This window comes from Pyrgilauda ruficollis, unplaced genomic scaffold (genome assembly GCF_017590135.1).
Source record: "Pyrgilauda ruficollis isolate IOZ18807 unplaced genomic scaffold, ASM1759013v1 scaffold29, whole genome shotgun sequence".
Classification (NCBI taxonomy): Eukaryota; Metazoa; Chordata; class Aves; order Passeriformes; family Passeridae; genus Pyrgilauda; species Pyrgilauda ruficollis.
In genome coordinates, this window is record NW_024524266.1 from 12,353,112 (window position 1) to 12,366,118 (window position 13,007).

Sequence of the window (13,007 nt, forward strand, 5' to 3'; positions counted from 1 at the left end):
CAAATACATTGTGTGCTGATGGGTGTACCACCCCCTCCTCAGTCACTGAACTGTGATGCTGAGATGTTGAATGATAAGAGGAGGCAGTATCATGTACAGCTAAGGAACTTGAAAATTATTTTGATTTTCTTGGCCAGGATTAAAATAGTGACAGATGCCTTGTGAGCTTTCTCACTTTACCAGGGATTTACTTCAGAGTGATTTCATTTTTTTACCCTTTTTAGATCATATTTAGCTACCTGAACAGAAGTGCATTTGCATTTCTAATGGGTTGAGTACACAAACGTAGATTTCTTGTGCAGTGGTACAAAGTTGAAGTGTGTCAGTAGTTATTATTGAGACTTAACCGTGTATTTGGGAAATGCCATTTCCAGCCAAATACCAGATTTCATTCTGAAAGGGTGAAGAAAAAACTTTCCATTAACACCTTTGCTGATTTGGTCCTAGTATACACAAAATCCAGAAAAAAATTTAAATTATATTTTTATTGCATTCGTTTTGTAGCACTTTGAAAAGTGCTTCCTTCTCGCTCACTGCTGCAGAAAGGGTTCCGGCTGTTTTTCCATGCTGACTCACGTGGATGACTCCAGCCTGCCTGCAGGAAAGGTTTAAACTTCTGTCCCCGCCCCTTTCCCATCAGTGCTCCTGGCAGAGTGAAGTGCCCGCTCGGCCGTCCCTGCCGTTCTGGGTCACTGGTTGTGCCAGGCTGGGGCTAAACATGTACAAAGTTTCAAACGCCTGCCCTCCCTTAAGCAGCACCGCGCAGCGCCCAGTGCCGGTCCAGCTCCCGCCCCTCCTGGCCGTGGCACGGCCCGTGCACATCCACAACGTCCAGTGGCCTTTTCCTGACATCCCCAGACCCTGTGAGCACCGCTCCTTTTTCATCGGATCTTCCACCACCACAGTTCTGGCACAGCTGCCTTAATGGCTGATGTTCACTTACCATGGTGCTAAAATTACCGATGTGCTCTGGCTTCGTGTTGCTGCTTTTGTTTCTGTAAAGTTCCATCTGTACGTGCTCATCGAATGTTTCATTCACCTCCAGTCCACCCCAGCGGTGTAGTAAAAGTGCACATTTCATACTTTTCCAGACTAAAAACTCAGATAGAATAACCAATTTTACAGAAATTTTGGTTTATGGTGAATAACACAGAAGCTGTAACAGTCACAAACTGCATAAGTGATACAAGTATGTAAATAAATTCTCCTTTCTTACCCTGAAAGGATTAAAAACCAAACAAACAAGTCTCCTAACATGAGCGCTATATATGCAATGAAGAAAGAACAAATTAGCAAGAAAATTTTGTTACTAAGGAACAGACATCTTGTTCAAGGAATTACCTCAAATATTTAAATAAATACATATTCTTCAATGTCTTTTATAAATCAAGGCACTAGAACATTGTGCCCAAACACAGATGAGCACTGTTGAAATATTTTAGTTAAAGTAAAGTTAATATTTACTTGTGTTGAGGAAGGTTTCATTAAGAAATTGCACACTATACATTTATAAAATACAAACTTTTCTGTTTGAACAGTTTCTTTCTAAAGCCTAGTATAGTTTTTTAATATTTCAGTAGAGTTGGGGGAAAAATAATCAAGATTCACTTAATTAAGTCTCATGTTACACAATCCTCAGGATTCAAATGAATCAGGGCAGCAGCTCTCCCTTTTTGCCTCTGTGTGGGCATTTGTAAAGAAATCCAGCATACTAGACGGGATTCATTATGTTATTTAGAATACCCCTTCCCCTGCCAGACATTACACTTTTCTATATTTAGTTATTTTTGTTTATTTGGTGTTCAATGAAGACCTGAAAAGTATTTTCTCCTGCAAATGCACCTTAGGGTTCTCTGAACTCATTTCTCTTCCCGGTTTTGCTTAATCATCTATTTGATTAGGTAATCTATTTTGTATCTCAAAATACTTCATTTGCAACATCATCCTAACTACCACGCAACAGAGTTAAGTCTCAGCTTTTGTAAGTTTTCATTAAAGCAGCTTTTTTTAACCTTGGTGACTAGCACTGAGCATACAGAAATAGAATAATTTTTTGTACTTTTTCTTGGCTACAGCCAAAATGCTGTTGATAACAAAGTTTAGCAACAATTATTTTTATTTCTTTAAATTGTCTCCCATTTATTGCATTGGCAGAAATTGTATACAACTTAATCCTTTAAAAATCTAATGTGGAGTCGTACTTCACACCAGAAAGAGATATGGGGGTACAATTAGTCCTTCCACAGCAATCACAAGCATTCACATATTCTCAATATGGTTTTGGCTCCTTGCCTCCTGCCTCGTTGTCTGTTAGCATGCATTAAAAACACCAAGCCAGCAAACGCTGGTACAGCCCTGTGGACCATGCACTTGTGTGCTACAGGCACACACACTGTCCTGTTAACACTGCTGGGACCCTTGTGCACGTGAAGGTGAGCTTGTGCTTTAAGTGTTTGGAAACTGGGATCTTAAATTGCTTCCATTTTTCTGAAAGCTTAATTCCTCCTTTAAATTCATTGCTACTTCACACTTTTGCTGTTCTACCAACCTGTGTGTTCATGCTGGGAATTTATTTTTGCAGTTAAAACCAGACATTTTGTCTTTGAAAGCATTTTGAGCCTTATGGGAAGGCTTATGGGAAGGCTTTCCTGTGATGTTATGTGTTGACACATAACATCACAGGAAAGTGGACTCTTGGTACATCCCAGAGCAACCTGGCTGCTTTATGGACTGGTGAAAGCTGCTCCAGGTGGAAGCTGATCACCAGCTCCCATCCATTCAAGGCAAGTACAGTTAATGTAGCTACAGAATAGTTTTGCTGGAAAGAGACCAAATAACACAGCTTTGAACTGACAAACACTGAAAATCAGTGTTGTCCCATTGAAACCTCCCCAAAAAGAAGGTTGGTCCCTCACTGTAATGGTTTGGTTTGTAATGTCCTGCTCTCTTGTTAAACGATTTACTAGAGAAACAGGGAGGGGCTGCTTCTATTTCAAAACACAATGCTTATATAGTCAGTGAAGCAGATAATCCTCAGGGCCATCTACAACTCCATCAGCTGAGGAAAGGAACTCTTAGCACTTCTCTACCCTTTGTTTTTCAAAATCCAACAGTGCTGACTTCTAACACTGTGTCAGGTTGAACATTTACCAGTCCTTTTTACCTTTGTTACATGTACTCACCAACAACTCTAGGCTGTATCTTTGATTCATGGGCAAACAAGGTAAATGAAATGTGAGTTTACAGAATTATGGAGGAAATAATGGATTTTTTAATGTCTGCCCCTCTCCCTGCCCCCACAACCAATGAGAGTTCAAACTAAGAGCTATTATTTGAAATTGTAAAATAAATAATTAACCGTCCTACCTAATTAAAAATACCTTCAAGCTTGCACAACACTTAATCAGGATGACTAGAAATAAAATTGCCTGTGAAAGCCTTCCTTTAACAACTAAGTACAACTAAGGATTAAGAAGCCTACTGAATATTTGTAAACCAAGACATGTTAGAGATTTTAATGCAGACAAATAACTTACCAATTCTCCACAGGCTACAAGGCACTTCTGCTCAACACAAGGACCACCCTGTTGTTTAAATGGAAGATCTCTTTTCAAGTTTTTTTAATATAGTTTTTCAATTTAAAAAACCTCTTCTCTTACTTTTTTCCTTTTCTTTTTTTATCTTTTCTTTCCTTTTATTTAGTTTTCTCCTTCTTTTTCTCCCCTTTTCTTCCTTTCTGTTTTTATCTTTCCTCTTTCCTTTTTTCTTATCCTTCCTTTTTTCTCTTTCTTCTTTTTCTTTCCTTCTTTTCTTTTTTCTCTTTCTTCTTTTTCTTTTCTATGCAAGGGCAAATAATCTGCATTTTGATCTGAGGCAGCTGAAAAAACTGTGTCTGGAGTCTTCACAAAAAAAATTCAGTTTGAGGCCAACACCCCTTAGGGAAAATTTCAGACTTGTGAAAGCTGGCAAAGTTTTACGAGCAACTGAAAACCTGTACAATGCAAAATGTCAGCTTCAAAGTGACACTACACTGCACATTGCTGGTGTTTTTAAGTAGAGAGGTTATCTGAGATATAGGCAGCTGTAGAGATACTGGCCTTACAACATTTTCACTATTTAAACCTATTAGGTCAGTTCCAACCTACTGACCTTGTATAACTGTAGGAGAAAAGACATAGACTGAATATCTGGACCCTTTTCTGAGCTTTCTCTGCAACTACCCCGTGTAGCACAGCACAGACAGACCAAACACAAGAGCCATGCATTCCTCTTCTGGGTCCCAACACCATGGGATTTTTTACTGGATATGGTTCTCTAAGATACATGTTAATATTGGAATAAAAAGCATGTCAGTCAGTCATCAGCCTGGTATATGTGAACACATTTTTTAAATACTCTTTTTTTATAAGTAGGAAACATTAGAAAGTTTAAGTTCAAATACAGTTTTCAAACCCCAAGCAACAAATAAGATTATCTGATCATGTTTCACTGTTCAGTTTGTACATTTCCCACTCCTTTGCTATCCAATATTCCACCCTTATCATGAAGAAATTTCTCCAAATGAACACTGCCATACTTGTTTCACAGATATTCCTCCAATACCTTATTTTTCAGGGTTACACAGATCCTAGCAGTGTCTCTGCTGAGGCTTGGTAAAATTATGTCTTATAATGCCATGAAAACCTTCTTTGAAAGTTATTTTTCTTTATTTAATGAGCATTTTTAATGTCAATTTCTTCAAAAGGATTTTGTGTACTAACACACAATTGTAAAGGTCAGTCTTTGTTTCATTACTTCATTCATTGCAACTAGTTTTTTCATCAAAGAAAGTATCTTACAGCTGCATTCATCTTTCTTTGCCCTCAAGCCTTTGGCTCCCAGGCATTGTGGCTGCCTGTGTGCACGGGCAGTTCAGTGCACATCCCAGCTCTGGTCATCTAAATTCACCCTAGAATTGGAGACAAGTGCATATGGCACTTTTGTCCCCAAGCATCACGGGCCGAAGCCAGTTGGTGGCTTTGTCTGCATGTGTAGTGTTGGCTGTAACACGCCTGTCTCAGTGGCCAGCCATTTGTTCAGACAGACATCAGGCCAGATGCTACCCAAAACACAGGTGCTGTGACAGCCTGGGCCCCTTTCCAAGCCTTGCTTCCCAGAAACTATGTGAAGCTTCCTGCCAACACCAAGCTAGTTATTTCTTCAGCTCTCTCAGGGAGCACCCTGAACACCAGCAGTAATTGGCAAAGTGCAGATGGATGGGTCAAAGCCCTTTCACAGGCTCCCAGGGGATGGTGATGGGAGCACACCAAGCTGCAGCAGTCTTGTACTCAAGCTCCACGGTGAGGATACTGCCTGCTGGGAGCAGGTCTTGCAGCAAACCCAGGACTGGCAGCTGCTGAAGCCAGGGGACATGGCAGGTGACTGTCCTGGAGTTGTGTGCCTTCAATGAGGCAGATAACTAACAGAGAAGGCTGGAGGACAGAGAAGCCTCTACTTGTGAGCAGCTTGCCACCAATAATGACAAACAACCTGGTGTAGTGAAGGGTTCCCTGCCCGTGGCAGGGCGTTGCAGCTAGATGATCTTTAACAGCTCTTCCAACCCAAAGCATTCTGTGATTCTGTGAACCGTGCCTACCTTTGGAGAGGAATGCAAGGTTATTAAGCATTTGTCACTTGGTGCCTATGGATCACATACCCTGATTGAGACCTGGGCAGTTTTATAGTCTTGGGATTGCCTACCAGAAACATTAACCATGTAGGCCTCTCATTCCCCTGTCCAGCATGAATGCCAAGCCCTGACTCCTCATAACATCACTTCACAGCTTGGAGCACCTCATGTTCTTTTGGTCTGTGTCTGTCCTATGCTGTGATTTTGCTTAATTCTATCATGTTGGTTCCTTGGCCATAACATGGTGCAACACTTCATACCATGGATAAAGCACCCTGTGAATTCCAGATAACTTGGCCTGTCTTCACTTTTGGAATTTCAAGGGGCTCTGCTTCATCCACTGAGATTTTGTGCACGGCCACATGCCTCTGTCACAGCAGACAACAACCAGAGCTGCTTTGGGAGGTTCCAGCAACTCTTTTCTCACCATGATTTTTACTCCAGGTTAGAGGAGTTAAGGAACCTTCTTTTCAGAGCCATTTTAGGCCCAAAGACTGTGATTCAATAATTCCTGTCACATTTCCTTCTGTGGGTCACAGCCCATTCTTCACTGGTCCTGCATGGAAACTCTTGAGACCATCTAGCCTGGGACATTTTTTGTGAAGGAACAAATATTGCTAAGAGGTAATGAAGGATCAGTGATGGCAATATGTGCTTGTGGTGGACATAGAAAGATCCCTTCCCAAACCAGCAGCAAAACCAACCAGGGATAGGGTGTCAGTCAGCCTATTTAAAGGCTTGGCAATATTTGCAATATCAATTGTGTAATGTCTGAAAATGAAAAAGAGAGGGGAGAAACAGGCATTGCTGTCTGAGAGCAAGCACCTCAGCATGTACACTCCACAAAATTCACTGTCTTCACAGGTTTGTATTGGATAATTACATTAATTTAACTTACAAACACAAATTAATGTCTGGACAATTCTTGAGAAATTCTAAACAGCGCTACAAAGACTACAAAATGGACAAGAAAATCTATTGTCTAATTAAGAGTAACTACGCCTGGACATGTCTTTACAGAGCAAAAAAATTATTTGAAAATATTCTTAGAAAACATCAGTCTACTAAAAAACAGGACTCCAAGAAACTATATTCTTCTAGATACCTCTACCTGCTTCCACTTGTGACAGGGCAGGGGAGGATTGTAAAAGATGGCCTAATATCAACTTCTTTATGGCATAAGCCATTAAATTTCAGTCACTCCTTTGTGAACCAAAGGACCTGGCAGAAATGCCAGGAAGTGCCATCCAATCTGGAGGTGAAGGCATTGAGGGGAGGAAGACCCATCCCATCCATTGTTTTGCTTGTGGCTGATCAGCACCATTTATCACTTAGGAAGCCAAGTCTTTTTTTTTTTCTATCTTGTTTAAACTCCAGCTATCCATGTCTCTCTTTAGACTGAAGTGAATTCCTATAACTGGGAAAGTACTATATGATTCATGTCTACTTTTTTTTGTTCTTTTTGGTATTAAACAGCTAAAGACTTTTTAAGCATCCAAATTCTTTTATAATTCTTTGTGGCTTCTCCAGTTTTTGGTCTATTTAAAAAACATGACCCAGCAGATCCAAACTCACCTTATTTCTACTACCTACTCCACTGTGAGCATCCCCAAACAGCACCAGCCCTTTTTGTCCCACATGTATATATATGAGCCTCTTTTGAGGTGTCTTGAAGTGATTGCACTCCTTTAATATTTTCTAAATTTTCTGCTTTCCAGGATTCAGAATTATCCTCTAGGTACATGATTTGCATTCATCAATCCTAGACACTTACTTCTGCACTTGGACAGATGAGACATAACTTATTTAAGTGGTTCAATTTACAAAGTAATCCAGTCACTGTGATGTTTCTTCATTATCATCTTTTCCTCATCACCTCTATGTACTTATTCCAGCAACTTCATCACAGTCACAAAAAAACCAAAAATGACTCTATGATGACTTCTAGACCATGATGGAAGTGTTGGGCCATAACTAAGGGTACTTATTCCAGCAACTTCATCACAGTCACAAATAAAAACAGGAATGACTCTATGATGACTTCTAGACCACGATGGAAATGTTGGGCCATAACTCAGCTTCCACCTCTTTGAACAATCCAATTGTTAGGTTATTTCTGCAGTGTTATGTATTTCTTTACAACTCTCAGTCTATAAGCTTTTAAGCCATATAATGCATGATATTGAAAGTAAGGGAGAGTATGCGTAGTATGAAGCACCTTACCCAAGTCTGCTCCATCTACACTGTTTTGTTGTGCTGAAGCTTCTCACCTACTCGAGTGATGAAGTTTGGTGTGTCTGCCAAGATCATTTTTCCCTAAGCCACACTTACTGGTACTGGTTACATTTCTACCCTTTTATTCCTTATGAAAGAAATCTCGTATTTTCTTCTCCATTATTTTAAAAGAACTGACTTTAATACGACAACCAGCTTACTACCCAACTCAGACAAATGGGCACTGGCTGATATCACCCTTCCTGAAGTGGCTCAAGCCTTTTGAGATTTATTGTTATAAATGAACCAGCTACCTCCTCTGCTGACAAAGGCAGGCAGGAGTGCATTTTAAAGCACATAACTATACATTTCCCTGTACTTCTACTTCTCACTAGACATTTCCTACTGATTAGTGACCAGAAACACCTTATGAGGTCTTACAGACCTTTGGGCTGACAGCTTCTCCTTTGTTGCACTCAATTTTAGGTCTCCAGGATTATTTGGACCTGCAGATTAAACTATCAATAGGAAGACTGCTTATCCCTCATACTTCCTTCATTTTGGGACATATTTTTACAAGGATTCCTTTTAAGTGTAACTGTCCTGAACACACTATGTGTGAAAGTCAGCAGCTACTACAGTCATGAAGTAGACCTTTATACCACTGCTAGGAGCAATCTTGGTAACCTTACTCCTTCCTTTTTAGTCCAATGACTGCAGGTAAATATTGCTGCATTTGCAACATTACTAACAATCAAAAGAGAACATTATGGAACATTAGATCCTTGGGTAAAATTGCAGTATTTCCTTTTTATAGAAAAGTTTTAAATAGAAGCTACAAGACAGAAAAATTATTCCAGAATTTCCTTGAGAATATATTAACACAGAACTATTCTGGGAGAAATTTAGAACAATCCCCCTTCACTTTCTTTCCTCCCCAACCTCCATCTCTGTGGTTGCGTAGGAAAAACAGTAAAAGATAACTTCAGCAGGCTCATGTTCACTGTACAGTGACGTAGCCAGCTCACAATGAACCCTCATCACCAGCTGAGGGGTTTGTCAAGGTCAAAAAATGGTTACTAAAACATGAACAGGTAACTGCATGGTAAAATAACTCATCTATTTCGCAGATGAAGAAGCAAACACATGCCTACTGAAAGACCTTCAAACCAGTCACCAGAAAGCTGACAAAACTCAAGTTCCTCTCCTATAACCTGGGGCTTGGCAATAGAGTAGCTACAGCTTGAGAAATCTGGGAGTGTTATTCAGCACAATGGTGTTTGCTAAGTATGTTGCCAGTACCTGGAAAAGGATCTAATTAACACACAAGATAAAAAGGAAGGAACTGTGACTGAAAATGGCTCATTACAAATTTTTATAATTTATTGACAAGCAAATTATCAGTAAGATGGATAAAAACATCAGCCATACTTACTTGGAGCTGTAACCCATTTTTTCATGACTCGACAAAGTAACTCCTTTTAAGATTACCAAGCTGGAACCTGATCATAACATTGTAATAGTCATTGTGATAAATAAATGTCCAAGTATGAAATTAGCAGCAGGTATCTCCAGAACTAACTCAACGACTGCTACATTCAAGTATGACTTTAAGAGGACACTGAGCAAAAGCCAGACTTCATTTGCTTTTGTGAGGAAAAAGATATAGCACAGTACCTACTTCTGAGTGACACCAAAATCTAGGGAAAAATACAAAGGAACAGTAGATCACAAGTAAAATTAGAGTTGGACTGCAAGAGCTCTATTCAATGAGAACAAAGGAGCTATAAACTTTTATATACAAGCTGTATTCTCTCTCTTATATACCAAATCTGACACAACCTAACCACCAGTGAAGGTCAGAAATCCTATTGCTTACAATGTAGTTTTACCCTTTGCTTACTGAATTCCAGAAAGTGCAAGTTACAAAAACATTTCTGCAGGTAAGTTAACTTATGTTGTTCCAAAGCGGTGCCAGCACACCTATGGTATCTGCAGTTTCCAAGTGTGTTCTGCTCTTGGATACCTCTGTTGGCTGTGGGAGCAGAAAGGGCTGTGAGTATCAGCTGCAAACACGGCTTCCTTCCTGGCAGCTGCACCCATGGGAGTTACCCTGTTTCTGATCACACCAGGGTGTCTGTGGCCTATTGGAAACCAGAGTGGTTGGGAAAACATTGAGGTAATGGCTCCATCAAGACAAAAATTACACAAAATATTCAAAATATGCTGGTATCTTGCTCCTGAGTGGTGAAGAACAAGGGGGTAAACGTGAAACAGTTATATACAGGCAGGATGAATGGCCAGCCAGTCAAGAAGTTAGCAAATAAGTTTGCAAAGAAGACTGAAAAACATCCAGCCATTTGCCTTTTAATGGCATTATAGTTTTCTGCAATAACGTGACAACTGGCTATGCTGAATCTTTGAGGGCAATGTGCCCTGCACTGGATTTCCATTTCCTTTGTGAACAAAAAATGGAATAAAACGTCCTTGGAACCAAAGACCTTAGAGCATATTGTGCTGTTCACTGAGATTTTCTATGCACTTCACATTTGTTGGAAAACTGGCTTAGAAATCATAGAATCGTTCAAGCTGGAAGGTGTTTCTGCAGATTGTCTTCCCCAGTTCTCCTGCTCAGAGCAGGGCGACCTAGAGCAGGTTGCTTAAGGCTGTGTCCAGCTGGGTTTTTAGTATCTCCAAATCCAGAGGCTTCACAATCTCTACGGGAAACATGTTCCAAACTGTTTCAAAGAAATTCACAGTCTTAAATTCAAAAATAAGGATAAGGAAATAATTTTTCCAATTTTTTACTTATTTATACTAGAGTTACGTTGCTGTTGATTATGAACTAACCATCACCTTTCTCTGTTCTTTCCCTTAGCCTCCTCCATCCTGGCAAAAATATTTACTAAAGACTATTTTACATTAATATCACATGTATGGTCAAGCTCAGAAAACCTTGTGAAGGTCAGTATTTTAGGACCCCTTCCTGAAACCCAGGTCTGGGCTGAGTCTACAAAAGTTTTACCATTACCTTAATGGAAATAAATAAAATAAATTTTTGAAGTATTATTGCTCCCATTCTGTTCTCAGGATCATCGTCTGTTAGGCTTATGCAGGTAGGTCTTGGTAGCAGGGGTGCTACAGGAGTGGCTTCTGTGAGAAGCTGTTGGAAGCTTCCTCCATGTCCAGCAGAGCCAATGGCAACTCCAGGATGGACCCACTGCTGGCCAAGGCTGAGCCCATCGGGAATGGTGGGAACACCTCTGAGATAATTTATTTGAGAAGGGAAAAAAAAAAAATTTCTGTGCAGGTGTAATTGCAGGCAGAGAAAAGCAGGGTGAGAATGTGTGAGAAGAACAACTCTGACACCAAGGTCAGTGGAGAAGGAGGGGCAGGAGGTGCTCCAGGCACCAAAGCCAAGGTTCCCCTGCAGCCTGTGGAGGACACCCCAGCTGGAGCAGGCGGATGCCTCAGAGGAGGCTGTGAGTCCATGGGAGGCCTGTGCTGGAACAGGCTCCTGGCAGGGACCTGCAGACCCATGGCATGAGGAGCCCACGCTGGAGCAGGCGCCCTGGTAGGACTTGTGATGCTCTGGGGAACCCACACTGAAGCAGGCTGTGCCTGAAGGACTGCACCCCATGTGCAGTGTAACCCACCTTGCAGCATTTTGTGCAGAACTGTTGCCTGTGGGATGAACTCATGCTGGAGATGTTAATCCAGCACTGTCTCCTGCAGGAAGGACTCTATGCTGGAGAAGGGGAAGGACTCCTCATCCTGAGCAGTGGGAGGAAAAATGTGTGATGAACTGATCACAAGCCCCATTCCCATCTCCCTTCCCTGCTGGGGAAAAGGAGGTAGAGCTTGGGAAGAAGAGGTGGGGGGAATGTGTATTTTAAGATTTATTTTACTTCTCATTATCCTGCTCTTATTTTGTTGGTAATAAATTAATATCCCAAATTTGAGTCTGTTTGCCCTTAGGTATTTCTTGAGTGATCTCCCCTAGTCCTTATCTCAACTCGTGAACCTTTGTTGTATTTTCTCTTCCCTGTCCAGCTGAGAAGGCAAATGACAGATCAGCTTTGGTGGGTGCCTGGCATCCAGCCAGGGTCAACCCACTACACACGGTTAGTTTGCAGGACGCATGTTTATCAAATGCTGTACTGAAATAAACTCCAAGCACCGCCCAATTTATATTTTATGCCTGTGTGTTAAGATAGAAAAGACTAGTGCATAAAATTAAAGTGGAGTCAAAGCTGAACCAGAGGCTAATTGACATTCGCTCTTCTCAGCCAGATAAGTCACATTTGCATCATTTGATAAGGCCAACAGCCAATTTCCTTCCAGTTTCCTTAAACGTTAAAAACGCCTCTTGAAGAAACCTCCTTGAGGCCTGGCTCCACAATTATGCAACCAATTTGAAGGTACCTCCTATCCATGGGATTACCCACTTAATTTCTAATGCCTCGAAAACTTTAGGGTGCGTCTTTCATGGATCAACAACTCTTCCTTAAAAAAAAAATTAAAAAAAAATCCTTATTAGCTTTCATGACAAGGATGAGAAAACAACTTTAGACAGGCCTTAGGTTTCAACGCCAAATTACTTCAAATTTTCCATAATCCCCAAAATGCGAACCACCACCCCCCCGCCCCGGTTCTGCTGTTACGTGAGTGCCAGTGGCCCCCGCGGAGCGACGTCCGTGTTCTCCGTGGGGACCCGGGGCCCGGCACGGCACCCCGCTGCCTTCCGCTGTCCTTGTTGTCCCCGGCAATTCCCGCCGGCAGCCGCGCCCCGCGCCGGGGCGACCCGCGGCCCGCGTCCACCCCAGAGCGGAGTCCCCGCACCCTAAAAACCGCTCCTCGCCGCGCACACCCGAGTCCGAGCCCGCGGCGGGGGCGCGGAGCCTCCGGCCCGCACTCCGGGGCCGGGCCGGGCCGCAGGCCTGGCGGCGCGCGGGGGGGGCTCGCCCGGTATGGAGGGGTCAGGTGGGGACGGGGTCCCGGGGCACCGCTGTGCTCCGCGGGCACACGCCGAGCCCCGGGCGGCGCAGCGCGGCCGAGCCGCGGCGGAGGCGGCGGCAGGAGGAGCCGCGGGACCGAGCGCCGCCGCGCCGCCCCCGCCCCGACC

The 13,007-nt window shown here is 42.3% G+C and overlaps 1 long non-coding RNA gene across 1 annotated transcript; it reads right to left on the reverse strand.

Moving 5' to 3' along the window:
• Window positions 1-7,711: 7,711 nt before the first annotated feature.
• On the reverse strand, window positions 7,712-13,001 carry LOC121356279. Its single transcript, XR_005955531.1, has 3 exons — window positions 12,331-13,001; window positions 11,539-11,656; window positions 7,712-11,145 (listed from the first exon to the last, which is right to left on the reverse strand). It is a non-coding gene; the product is annotated as an uncharacterized LOC121356279 (long non-coding RNA).
• Between the last annotated feature and the right edge of the window lie 6 nt (window positions 13,002-13,007).